The 14,645-nt window shown below is 38.7% G+C and overlaps 1 long non-coding RNA gene across 1 annotated transcript; it reads left to right on the forward strand.

Annotated features, from left to right (window-relative positions):
• Positions 1–5,185: 5,185 nt before the first annotated feature.
• On the forward strand, positions 5,186–5,981 carry LOC141362476 (uncharacterized). Its single transcript, XR_012368264.1, has 3 exons — positions 5,186–5,565; positions 5,653–5,696; positions 5,848–5,981. It is a non-coding gene; the product is annotated as an uncharacterized lncRNA (long non-coding RNA).
• The last annotated feature ends 8,664 nt before the right edge of the window (positions 5,982–14,645 follow it).

Genomic DNA, 14,645 nt, shown 5'->3' on the forward strand with positions numbered 1-14,645 from the left:
CCTCGGTGCTCGGGCCCTAAAAAAAGAATAAATTCGAGCAAAAACAATAGGGCTTCGCACCTTTCGGTGCAGGCCATTCTGGCCTGCTCCTCGGTGCTCGGGCCCTAATAATCCGAGCAAAAACAATAGGGCTTCGCACCTTTCGGTGCAGGCCATTCTGGCCTGCTCCTCGGTGCTCGGGCCCTAATTAAAGCTGCAAGCAGCGATGGAAGGGCCCTCGCACGCATGTGCACCGCCACCCTATGGCCTTAGTAAAGCATTGAACCAGGGGGATTTAAATTTAAGTGGGTAAATATAGATGGACATTTAAAGGAATTTTGATGTCCCACACCTCTTGTGTGCAGCAAGTGGCGCTGTGACTGTAACTGATTGTTGATATATTGATGTGTTCAGGCCGGGACCCTTATCAAAAGTGTATAGGGCAGATCGGACAATGTATGCCTGAATTGCAACAGATTCCTGTTTCATGGCGAAACATCACTCTTTGCGAGGCCGCCACGGACACGCCCTTCAACGAAAAGTCAAGATCTTCCCAATATATCATCTTAAAGTCCTTAAGATCAGTATGACCAAATATGATGATGATTTGATTAAATCTCTAAGAGCAGTAAATCACAGCGTAAAACATGTAATTTCCTGCTACCTCTAGGTGGCGCTATGACTAAAGCTGAATATTGGCATTGAAATGTGTTCAGGCCAAGACCCTTATCAAACATGTGAAGCATGGGGCAGATTGGACATTGTATGCCTGAGTTAGAGCCACTTCCTGTTTCATGGCGAAAACGCTGAAATTTGGCAGGCCGCCATAGACACACCCTCCAACGAAAAGTCAAGATCTCCGCAATTTAACATCGCAAAGGCCTTTAGATAAAACTGACCAAATATGATGATGTTCGGATTAAATCTGTAGGAGGAGTTCGTTAAAGTACGAAGCCTGCAAATGCCAAAATTTGCTCAGAAATCACAGTGAAAATTCAAAATGGCCGACTTCCTGTGGGGTTTAGAGTTTTGCTCCAAGAGACTTTTTTGTAGGTCTTGGGGTGATAGATGATCCTACCAAATTTCGTGTCTGTACGTTTTCGTAGCGGGGGGCTGTTCTCCTGAAATTTTGCAGGTGGCGCTATCGAGCCATTTATACACGCCCACTTCTGAGGCCTGTACTATATGTAAATTTTCGCCACTTCTGACGCGTGTGCAAATTTTCATGAGTTTTTGAGTATGTTTAGCCCCTCGCACGCATGTGCACCGCCACCCTATGGCCTTAGTAAAGCATTGAACCAGGTGGATTTAAATTTAAGTGGGTAAATATAGGTGGATATTTAAAGGAACTTTGATGTGCCACACCTCTTGTGTGCAGCAGGTGGCGCTGTAACTGTAACTGATTGTTGTTATATTGATGTGTTCAGGCCAGGACCCTTATCAAACATATGAAGCATGGGGCAGATTGGACATTGTATGCCTTAGTTATAACAACTTCCTGTTTCATGGCGAAAACGCTGAAATTTGTCAGGCCGCCACGGACACACCCTCCAATGAAAAGTCAAAAGCTCCGCAATTTAACATCGCAAAGGGATTGACCAAATATGATGACGATGTGACAAAATCTCTAGGAGGAGTTCGTTAAAGTGCGAAGCCTGGAAATGACCAAATTTGCGCAGAATCACAGCAAAAATTAAAAATGGCCGACTTCCTGTGAGGTTTAGAGCTTCGCTCCAAGAGACTTTTTTGTAGGTCTTGGGGTGATAGATGATTCTACCAAATTTCGTATCTGTAGGTTTTTCGTAGCGGCGGGGCTGTTCTCTTGAAATTTTGCAGGTGGCGCTATCGAGCCATTTCTACACGCCCACTTCTGGTGCCTATGCCACATGTAAATTTTCCCCACTTCTGATGTGTGTGCAACGTTTATGACTTTTTGAGCTTGTTTAGCCTGTCAAAAATGCGATTCATTTAGCGATACTTTGCGAGGCCGCCACGGACACGCCCTTTAATGAAAAGTCAAGGTCGTTGCTTTTTATCATCACACAAGATCTTGAGATTACACTGGTAAAATATAATGTTGATATGGTTAAATATCTAAGAGCAGTAAGTCACAGCGTAAAACATGGTATTTCCTGCTGCCTCTAGGTGGTGCTATGAGTGTTACTGAATTATGCCATATTGATGTGTTCATGCCGGGACCCTAATCAAACGTGTGAAGTAAGGGGCAGACCGGACAATGTATGCCTGAATTACAACAGCTTCCTGTTTTATGGCGAAACATCAAATTTTGACAGGCCGCCACAGACACGCCCTTCAACGAAAAGTCAAAATCTTCGCAATTTATCATCGCAAAGGGCTTAAGATTAGTCTGACCAAAAATGATGATGACTTGATTAAATCTGTAAGAGCAGTAAATCACGGCGTAAAACATGGCATTTCCTGCTACCTCTATGTGGCGCTATGACGGAAGCTAAATATTGGCATTGAAATGTGTTCAGGTCAAGACCTTTTTAAAACATGTGAAGTGTAGGGCAGATTGGACATTGTATGCCTTAGTTATAACAACTTCCTGTTTCATGCGAAAATTGTGAAATTTGTCAGGCCCCCACGGACACACCCTCCAACAAAAAGTCAAAAGCTTCGCAATTTAACATCGCAAAGGCCTTTAGATGATATTGACCAAATATGATGATGATCGGATTAAATGTCTAGGAGGAGTTCGTTAATGTACGAAGCCTGGAAATGGCAAAATTTGCACAGAAATCACAGAGAAAATTCAAAATAGCCGACTTCCTTGGGGGTTTAGAGCTTGGTTCCAAGGGACTTTTTTGTAGGTCTTGAGGTGATAGATGACCCTACCAAATTTCGTATCTGTACATTTTTCGTAGCGGGAGACATGTTCTCTTGAAATTTTGCAGGTGGCGCTATCGACCCATTTCTACACGCCCATTTCTGATGCCTATACCACATGTAAATTTTCGTCCCTTCTGACACGTGTGCAAAGTTTCATGAGTTTTCGAGCATGTTAAGTCCCTCAAAAATGCGATTCATTTTGGAGAAGAAAAAGTTAAAGAAACTGAGCAAAAACAATAGGGCTTTGCACCCACGGTGCAGGCCATTCTGGCCTGCTCCTCGGTGCTCGGGCCCTAATAATAATAAACGGAGCAAAAACAATAGGGTCCTCACACCCTGGTGTGCTCAGGCCCTAATAAATGGAGCAAAAACAATAGGGTCCTCACACCCCGGTGTGCTCGGGCCCTAATTAAAGCTGCAAGCAGCGATGGAAGGGCCCTCGCACGCATGTGCACCGCTACCCTATGGCATTAGTAAAGCAGTAAAACAAGGGGAAATGAATTAAAGTGGGTAAATATAGGTGGATATTCAAAGGGAAACTGATGTGCCACAACACCTGTGTGCAGCAGGTGGCGCTATGACTGTACCTGATTATTGTTATATTGACATGTTCAGGCCGGGACCCTTATCAAACTTGTGAAGTCGGGGGCAGATTGGATAATGTATGCCTGAATTACAACAGCTTCCTGTTTCATGGCGAAATATCACACTCTGCCAGGCTGCCACGGACATGCCCTTCAACGAAAAGTCAAGATCTTCGCAATTTATCACGGCAAAGGGCTTAACATCAGTCTGACCAAATATGATGATAATTTGATTAAATCTTTAAGAGCAGTAAATCACAGCGTAAAACATGCCATTTCCTGCTACCTCTAGGTGGCGCTATGACTGAAGCTGAATATTGGCATTAAAATGTGTTCAGGTCAAGACCTTTATCAAACATGTGAAGCGTGGGGCAGATTGGACATTGTATGCCTGAGTTAGAACAACTTCCTGTTTCATGGCAAAAATGCAGAACTTTGTCAGGCTGCCACGGACACACCCTCCAACAAAAAGTCAAAATCTCAGCAATTTAGCATCACAAAGGCCTTTAGATGAGATTGACCAAATACGATAATGATCGGATTAAATCGCTAGGAGGAGTTCGTTAAAGTACGACGCTTGGAAATGTCAAAAAATGAAAGAGAAAATTAAAAATGGTCGACTTCCTGTGTGGTATAGAGCTTTGCTCCAAGAGACTTTTTTGTAGGTCTTGGGTTGATAGATGATCCTACCAAATTTCGTATCTGTACGTTTTTCGTAGTGGGGGGGCTGTTCTCTTGAAATTTTGCAGGTGGCGCTATCGAGCCATTTCTACACGCCCACTTCTGACGCCTATACTACATGTACATTTTCGCTACTTCTGACGCGTGTGCAAATTTTCATGAGTTTTTGGGTATGTTTAGGCCCTCAAAAATGCCATCCATTTCGGAGAAGAAGAAGAAGAAGAAGAAGATGATGATTAATAATAGAAAAATAATAATAAACGGAGCAAAAACAATAGGGTCTTCACACCCTGGTGTGCTCGGGCCCTAAAAATAAACAATTTGCAATGTCCTTTGCCTGTGATCCGTCAAAGCACACAGATTTATGTTAAACATGGAAAAAGTTTGATTTTGTGATATGTCCGCTTAAAATCACATACAAAAAGCAACCATAAACGTAGCTTAGACACTCCTTTTTCATCGACGTGAGGAAAAATATCCCAGGGGCTGTTACACTTGGTATTAAGATGCGTTTTCGTCGATCGGATCACAAGTGGACGAGGGACACATCACGTTTACACTTGGTATTTAAAGCCGTCTCTTTTTGTCCATTTTCGACCGCTTCTCTCCAGATTACTGAGGAGATGGTCTGTGGACGAGTCCCTCTCCTGTCATTTAATCATGAGTGGGCGTAATGACGGGTTTAAATGGACGCAAACTAATATTATGTCAGAGTCCAATGCTTATGTTTTAAGTAAACATGTTACATGTCCGTGTATATGTAAGAGCTTTCTCTGATATTGGTAAAATAAGATCGCTAAACTTTCACACGCTTGTAAAATGAAACGAAAGACGCACAGATCAGCCGCTTTAGTTTTATCAATGAAAGGCTAAAAATAGCGCTGTCACCGTGTGTTCATGCTAGAGGTCAGAAAAGATTAAAAACATTTATCTCAGTACCTCAGATTACATAAATGGGCGGAGAGACGGCATGTGGCTGTTCGAACACATTAAACCACATGCGTGTTTATACTAACAAGTGTTATGCATAACCATGCAATAGTTAGTCAAAGAACTATAAAACTTTAAGTTTACAACATAGACTGTATAGCAGGGGCGGAGCGGGGGGGTGGCTTTTGGGGCTCGAGCCCCGAATGTTTTGTCAAAAGCCCCGAATCTTTTCAGATCTGTAAAATGAATTCATCCAGGACGCTAGGTGGCGGCACTCAGCTTACACTCTCCGGTCCCACACTCAACTGAAAATGAATAAGAGATGCGTGTTGAATGCAAAATAACATTCTGAATCTCCCCACAGTAAACGCATTTTCAAAGTGTCTTTATTATTACAGTGCCTTCGTTATTACTGTAAGTGTATATTTATAGTTATGTGATGTAAATACTGTTAAATAGCGTCAACTGATATATTATCTGCATGGCTAACGTCTAACTTACTGTGGTGCTCTGGTCTAGTCTGCCTCATTGGTCATTGGTAACGTTGTATTTAAAGTACATTTAATAACAGTGAATTTAAACTTTGAAAAAACTTGCTCATTGTTGGATATATACTTTTTTATAGATGGATATACGATTTATATTTTTAAAGACGTCAGAAGTAAGAAGGTGAGAAAGTATATAGTTAGTTAGGTATGTTTTGTCCATATGCATTTGAAATTCGCAATGATTTTACCTCAGAAATACATTGATAGACAGTTATAAAATGTGAATCCCCAATCTCTTACATTAAAATATCCTTATGTGTGATAACTGTCAGTGCAAATAGGAAGAGAGGAGGGTGGAGAGAGATCACAGACAGACAGATAGACAGAAAGAGAGAAAGAGAGAGAAACGCTTCCATAAGCAGGTGAGAAATTGTTCTGTCAATGAAGTCAAAAATTGTTATTCTTATGTAGCTTTATAGTTACTAGATTAGCCTTCAGCAAACATGTTTGCCTATTTTTTGGATAAGAGAAGTTAAAGTATCATTGTCAAAATTTGTTATGTTGCAGTTTCAAAATGACAATACCAGTGTTGGGTAAGTTACTCAAAAAAGTAATTAATTACTAGTTACTAATTACATCTTCAATCATGTAATTAAATTACTTTACAAATTACTCCAAAAAGTATTTAATTATTACTAATTACTTTCTAAATCCTATTTAGTACATGATACAAGGATAGGCTTGAAATGGCTCGAAGAAACAATATATAAAAGTACATCAATTATTCTGGTCCCACTTTAGGGTTAATTTCTCTCTATTAATTAACTATTAACTACTTTTGCCTCAATATACTCCAACTACTGCTTATTAATACTAAAGTAGTTGTTTATTTTAAGTATTTGTAGAAATGGGGAGGGTTAAGGGTGTAGAATAAGGTTTTGCAGAATCAGGCATTAATATGTGCTATTTAAGTAGGCCTACTAAAAAAACAGTCAACATCTCAATAATATTAATGCTAATAATCAACCAGTTAATAGTGAGAATTGTAAAACCATGTTAAATCCACTATTTATTATAGTATACATAATTGTTCTACAGTCCATAGACAGTATTTAGTTACATCAGAAGTAACTGTAATTCGATTACAAGAAAAATAAGAGTAATCCCTTACATTACTTTTTCAAGTAATTAAATTACAGTAACAAATTACTTAGTAACTAGTTACACCCAACACTGGACAATACAGAGAACACTTAGATTAAAAAATAGTTTATAAAGCTTAAAAAATAGTTTAAAAAATATCAACAGGGGACCAAGCTTTGAAACCATTAGATTTGGGCTAAGCCCCCAATGTCTACAATGTCTGGCTCCGCCCCTGCTGTATAGATGTAAATGAATATGCTGAATTACCTGTGGAAGAGATAGAAAGTAGGCAACTTCTGTGTCCCTTGAGCCCCATCTTGGAAAACTAATATTACTCCAAATTTTTTTTTTTTTATTTAACCTTTATTTTACCAGATGAATCTCGTTGAGATGTAAAACCTCTTTTTCAAGAGAGACCTGGCCAAAATGGCAGCATAATTACAGAACAAAGTTACAACAATACACATACAAAACAAAATAAAATACGCACACAGCAAATACTAGACAAAATCCTCATAAATATATAAACAGTTAACATTGGACTACTTAAAAATACAAATTAATTGTAAAAACACTGACAACTGTTTATGGCATCATTTTCAAAAACTTGCAAATGTCGTTTAAAATCATCAAGAGAAATCAATGTTTGTAATTGCAAATCACACTGTAATATATTCCAAGTGGCTGGGGCTGCGTAACTAAAAGCCTTTTTTCCCAGCTCTGTACGGACCATTGGAACAGATAATAAATACAAATTACTGGAGCGTAAATTATAAGAGCTGATATTACATGTCATATAAGAACAAAGATACGACGGTAGCATATTCAACAAAGACTTATAAATAAAAGTAAGCCAATGTATATGCCTCCTCACTGACAATGCAGGCCAGTTTGTCAATTTGTACAAAGTACAATGATGTGTTATTGCCTTACATCCTGTCACAAATCTCAAGGCACTATGGTAAACAGTATCCAACAAGGACAAACTACGATCAGACGCCATTCTGTATAACAAATCACCATAATCAAGTGCAGTGAGAAAGGTAGCTGCAATCAATCTCCTCCTGGTTTTCCAAGAGAAACAGGCTTTATTTCTGAAATAAAAACCTATTTTTAACTTGAGCTTTCGTACCAGTCTATCAATGTGCGTCTTAAAAGAGAGCTGATCATCAATTAATATACCCAGATATTTATACAATTTAACTTGTTCGATTGGCTCACCATGAATAGTAATAATACTTGGTAGATTATCCAAGGATTTTTTTTTTTTTTTGAAAAAAGCATAGTCTTAGTTTTATCAACATTCAACACTAACTTTAGCTGATACAGTTGTATCTGAACAAGGTTAAAAGCAGATTGCAGATGCGAAAAAGCTTGATGTAAAGTCGCAGCCTTACAATAAATAATGGTATCATCCGCATAAAAATGGAAATTTGCCTTGGAGATGCCATCAGCCACATTATTAATATAAATAGCAAATAGAATTGGACCCAAGACTGACCCTTGTGGTACACCGCAAGATACATTCACAGTTGCTGATTTGCAATTATCAAAATAAACACACTGAGTTCTTTCTGCCAAATAATTGGCAAACCAATCAACAGCATGGTCAGTAAAACCAATATTACGTAACTTGGCCAATAAAATGCAATGGTCTACTGTATCAAATGCTTTGGCCAAGTCTATAAAAAGGGCTACACAAGAGTTTTTACAGTCCATTGCCTCAATAATGTCATTAATGACCTTCATTGCAGCAGTAGTAGTACTATGCTGTCTTCGAAACCCAGACTGCACATCAGACAAAATATGATTGGAAACTAGATAGTCCTTCAACTGTTCACTAACCAATTTTTCTAAAACCTTAGCCAAAGCTGATAATTTGGAAATTGGTCTATAATTATCCATACACGTGGGATCTCCTCCCTTTAAAAGAGGTAGTACATACGCCGATTTCCATATTATTGGTATCTCATTGCTAACCAAGGTTTGATTAAAAATAGTAGTAATTGGTTTAGCAATAAAATCAGCAGCTATTCGCAAAAAATATGGCTCTAAAGAATCAGGGCCAGGCGATTTTCTTGGATCCAAACTCCTAAGAGCTGTTTGCACATCCATAACAGAAAAAGGCATTAAACAAAAGGCGTCTTTACTCGCCACTGATTTTGGGTGTAGAACTGAAGTAATGGAACAATTTGTTATAGATGAGTTGCTTGCATAGAACTGACGCTCAAACAAGGAACCCACTTCCACAAAGTGCTTATTAAAGCAATCTAAAATTTCAGATTTTTCTGATATAACCTCTTTGTCCTTAATAATACGTGTGGGTAAATCATTCTGACAATTTGAGGTACCAACTGATTTCAGGGCTTTCCAGAATTTTCGAGGATTATTTAAGTTTTCTGTTGTAGCTGCTAAATAAAAATCGGATTTTGCCTTTTTAATAAAAAATGTACAACGATTACGCAGCTGTCTAAAGCTGAGCCAGTCTAAATCAGTCCCAGATTGCCTGGCTTTAGCCCAGGCCTGGTTTCTCTGCCGAAGAAGATTAGCCAGCTCTGGGGTAAACCACGCATTATCACGTCCCTTTACTCTTAGCCTCTGAAAAGGAGCATGCTTGTCCACAATATTAATAAAACCATCGTAAAAATATTTCCAAGCTAGCTCCACATTATCAATAAGGGCAATTCTGTCCCAATCATAGTAAGACAAGTCATGTAAAAATGCTTGCTCACAAAAGTGCCTCAAGTTCCGTTTAAAAATTATTCTTGGTTTAATCCTAGGCAGTTTTATATTTCTTACTGCAGCAATAACACAATGATCACTCACATCATTAGCAAACACTCCTACATCTGAGTATTTATGTGGTGTATTTGTTAAAAACAAGTCAATTAGAGTAGATTTGTTCAAATCTCTATTATTTGGTCTGGTGGGACTATTTATTAACTGCGTAAGATTTAAGCCATTACAGTGACTTTTAAAATCATCAGACACAGAGGATAACCAATCCCAATTTAAATCTCCTACTAAAACAGTGTCACTGTGTTCAAATTCATTTAAAAGGTCTATTAATTTTGGTAAAGCATCAGCAACTGCAGAAGGGGGTCTGTAACAGCCAATAACAGTAATATACTGACCTTTTGCTAATTCAAGATTCAAAGCTAAGATCTCAAATTGTTTAACAATAGATTGAGTAAATAAAACTCTGGTAATAAATTTAGTCTTAACATAAATTGCAACACCACCCCCTTTCTTTAACCGATCACAACGAAAAACTCTATAGCCATTAATTCCAATATCCTTATCTAAAATCGAATTTTTCAGCCAGGTTTCCGAGATTACTAATACATCTGCATTTGTTTGAGTAGCCCATATCCTGACCAGGTCTATTTTTGGCAACAAACTACAAACATTTAGATGAATAAAACCTAAACCTGTCCTGGATTTAAAATCTTCAGGAGTACTAAGAATATTAATATTTGGACCAGGATTTGGGTGTACATTACCAGAAATCAATAATAAAATAAGAACAAGGCACTGCCTTTTTCGAGGCATAAAATGAGAGCCACTATAGCCTTTTGTAACAAAAATATGATTTAAAACAATAAAACAATCCTTGTAATCCAAGTGAACAGTGTTAGTTCTCATTCCAGTAACTAAGAAAAGATGGTACAATTCCACAGTAGAACCAATGTCAGCGGATGTTCCACCAGTTGGGATGTTAAAATCTGTCCATACCTTTTGAGAATGAGGCACTGGTGTCTTTCCGTACCATGTATGGTCCACCGCGATCAGCAAGAAAAAGACCGCCGTTAAAAACGCCATTAATGAGCAAACGCCTCTGGGTCCCAACGAAAAACACAACAAGTAATAAAATGTACGGCCCAACAAGGCAGTTCAAGATTGATCCAAATGGATCAACATACACCACAAACGGAATGCAGAAGTTGTTCCTCGTCACTGACGCGGCAATTTCACAATACTGCTTAATGAAGTTATTTCACTGCTCGATGTTTTCCCAAAAGCAGAGCAAGTTTGACCAACCACACATAAGCAAAAGCTCTCCCCGTCCTGACGAAGCAATTCCTCGAATCTGATGTAGTTAATCCACTGCTTGATGCACTCCCAAAAGCAGATCAAGTTTATTTCACGCAGATCTGAAAACCCTTCATCCGTCACCGGTAGAGAAAACCACTGTACGATGCCTCACGACCGCCCATTCATTTAGGTCTAAGCATAGACCCCATCCCGCAGTCCAAAACGAGTAAAAATAGGAATTTAGGAATTTTGAAACTTCGTAACACACTCTAAAACAGTAGTGCAATAGTACAATAGTAACTCAAACTCAAACTAAACAAACAAACGTGTGTGCGTACGTATGCGTGCTGCCATCTTGCGTGCTGCCATCTTGGATTATGTCTTTGGTCTTGTTTTTTTTCCTTAGCAACTTGTTTTAATGTCCTCGAAAATAGGTCTTCATCAGGCTTTCAAATCTGCCTCAAATCAAAGCATTAGATCACGGGATCATCACGGTGTGCAACTGTTGTTGAATCTGAAGGATTGAGTCTACACAGGTCGCATACACATACGTTTATTTAAATTAACTGAGCATTACATTCGCAAGTCATAAGCATATTACATCAATTTACAATTAACTAAGAATAATTGTCAGCTTTATAATTGTTAATATTCTAAAATAAGACCGTCTTAATTACTTATACCGCCTACACATGCAACCTCCGGAGGCTTCAGCTAGCGGCCAGCGTGAGTGTAGTCTGAAAGCGCGAAAGGCAGAGCTTGAATTTCAGGAATGTCCCTCTTCGGCGAATGTATTTCAAAGATGGAGGCACAACATGGATTCAGCCAGTCGAGCGACTCGACCGTATGTATTTTAAATAGCAGATTCTACACTTACGAGAATACTTTGATTAGTGGGTGGTAGTAATTACACATGAATGAGCACATACTTTTGAAAAAAAAAACATGGGTTAAGAATTAACTAAAAAAAAGTACACAGTGTAGCTTTAAGCAGTTTATTTAATCTCAAGTCTCAATGAAATACTAAAATTTTCTCTTTCTCTCTTATAAACATACAAACCATGAACTGATATACATTTCATTAAATGAGTAAAAGTTAAACAAACACCTTTGAGATGTTTATGTGAAATATAAGAGCAGAACATACAGAACAGAACACACTGCAAACTACTTTCGGTAGTGACAACCGCATTTAAATGCGGGAGTGAATCCCCTAAATGTTCGTCTCATGTCTGTACGAAAAAAAAGACTCACTTCCAAAAATGTGATGATTGACACAAAGATAACCATAGCAACGTTCTGCTGTTTCGCATGATCATCATTCACAGCTTTGACCAAAATAATTGAACAGCGTTATGTTTTGCAAGAAACCTCCGTCTTAGGGTTGTGTATTGCACGCATTTGTGTCCACAGCGCGCTACCTTGCAGTGTTGCCAGGTCCACATCTTTTTTGTACTTATATACCGTTTGGGTGCTTAACCGTTTATGACTTTTGGCTCATGAAGCGATCAAGTTTTTGGTGTTATTAAAGTGTGAACATGCCGGTACTTTTATATTTTGATCTTTGAGATAAAGCATTTGGATTTATTTCGGTATATTATTGGATTTTTCTTGTTCAATGTTTTTTTGTGCAAGATCTGGCAACACTAGTCAGGAAACGCTCGTGCCTGTTATTTTCTGCACTGCGCATACAGAAGACTTTTTCCCCTTCTAGGCATTTATTTTTTCAGAAGAGAGACCTGTCATGTCCATGATGCAAGTTTGAACACTTTATTAACTACTAGTTGTTCAGTTGGGTTATGTACACACTATGCAGAGTTTCTGTAAATGCGGTTGTCACTACCGTCATTTTGCGGGAGTTAATTCGGTTGTAGAATGCCGTTGTCAGTCCCGTAAATTACTGAACTGTGTGTGTACAGAACAGGATTAAGCACTAAAAGGTGAAGTGACAACTTCGAATTAATATGCAGTGTGTACAGGACATTAACTAACTAATCGTGGGACTCCCCATTGTCTGCTTTTCTCCATCGTTCTTTGAAAACGTTTTGACCTTATAATAATAATAATAATAATGCATTTTATTTCATGGCGCCTTTCAGAACACCCAAGGTCACCTTACAAAAGAAAAAATAATAAAAAATATACAAGTCACTGCATAAGACAAAACACACATCAAAGAAACAGCATACATGTAAATTACATTTAAATCTTAAAGGTAGGGTAACAGATTTGATCCTGAAAAATTTTTTGTTATGCTGGTTAAAAGTCTCCTTACATCCTGATAGCAATCACTGTGTTAAGTTGTTTAAATGTATTTGTAGAAATTTATGTCATCTGTGAAAGGCGTAGGACCAAAAAATGTTCAACAAATCATAGATTTCGGTCCGAACGGACGTTTCCATTTTTGTCCCTCATACGTAAGCATAATTTGAATGCCCACCGTGCAGCGAGTCCACGCAGACACCATACGTCATCGGCGCGTTCACGTGCGCTCACCTCCTGCCTGTAAACAGTGAGAACAGCAAACTTTTCTGCTAAATTGACAACCTACACAGGAGGCACAAAACTAAAGGCATCTTTTATAACAACAACAGCAAAAACTGCCTGGATCAGCAAGAGCAAAACCCCAAATGAACATCGGTAACTTTACTGCTTTACCACGTGATGCAAACAGCTGCAGGACGCAAAGGGTCTGAAAGAGTCGTTGCACAGTTTATTTTGGTAAGGTAGGTTAGCGATATGTTTGTATTGAGATGGATTCAGATATTCTACTTTGATGAAACATTGTGTTGCTTATGAAATTTGTGTTCGTTTACGGATTAGGGTAACGATATAGTTACTACGTCTACACAACCGAACGTGTGCTTAAACTAATTCTAATGTACGTGTGCTTAAACTAATGTAAACCAGTTGTTTGGTTATTTTGGCAGTGTTATTCGACTTTGTACTGCAAAGTTTTCTCACTGCTGAATGAGACATGAGATGTGACCGTCTGATCTGTGCGTGTTCATGTGTTTTGGAAGAGGCGTGACTTTGGATGGCGGTTTGACTTGAGGGTGGGATCGGGATTTCATTGCTAGGCGGCTACCGTTAGCATTTTTCAAAATGTGTTACCCTACCTTTAATTAAAACATTCATAAAAAAGCCTGTATAAAAAGATATGTCTTAAGACGCTTTTTAAAAGTCAACAAGCACTCGCTATTGCGAACATCAAGGGGAAGGAAGTTCCATAGGCGGGGAGCAGCATAACTAAAAGATCTGGCACCCATTGTAGTAAGTCGAATCCGGGGTACCACAAGAGAAATTGAAGATGAAGATCTAAGTGCACGTGAAGTAAACATAAAGAAGTTGTGTAAGATACTGTGGTGCAAGATTATGAAGTGCCTTATAAGTGAGTAGCAAGATTTTAAAATCTACTCTATACTTTACTGGAAGCCAGTGTAACTGCCGAAGAACCGGAGAGATGTGAGCAGTATAAGGTGTTCTAGAAAGAACACGAGCTGCAGAATTCTGAACCATCTGAAATTTATGCAGCAATTTGGAAGGAATACCTGTGAAAAGAGCATTGCAGTAGTTTATACGTGAAGTGATTAGTGCGTGAATAAGAACTGCAGTATTATTATTTGAAAGAAAAGGGCGAAGACGGTTAATATTACGCAGATGGAAATATGCAGTCCGCGTAATATTATTTACTTGTGCTTCAAAGGATAGTGTGGTATCCATGATGACACCCCAGCTCTTAACCTGTGAGGAAGGACAGATTGTGTTATTGTCAATGGTGAGAGAGAAGCAGTTAGGCTTAGACACAACAGATCTAGTGCCAACCAACAAAGCCTCTGTCTTATTGCCATTTACCTTTAAGAAGTTTGCTGAAAGCCAATCTTTAATTTCAGACAAACAGGTTGACAAAGATGGCGGAGGAAAAGAACCAGTGGGTTTTGCAGACAGGTAA

This window comes from Misgurnus anguillicaudatus, unplaced genomic scaffold, assembly GCF_027580225.2.
Source record: "Misgurnus anguillicaudatus unplaced genomic scaffold, ASM2758022v2 HiC_scaffold_27, whole genome shotgun sequence".
Classification (NCBI taxonomy): Eukaryota; Metazoa; Chordata; class Actinopteri; order Cypriniformes; family Cobitidae; genus Misgurnus; species Misgurnus anguillicaudatus.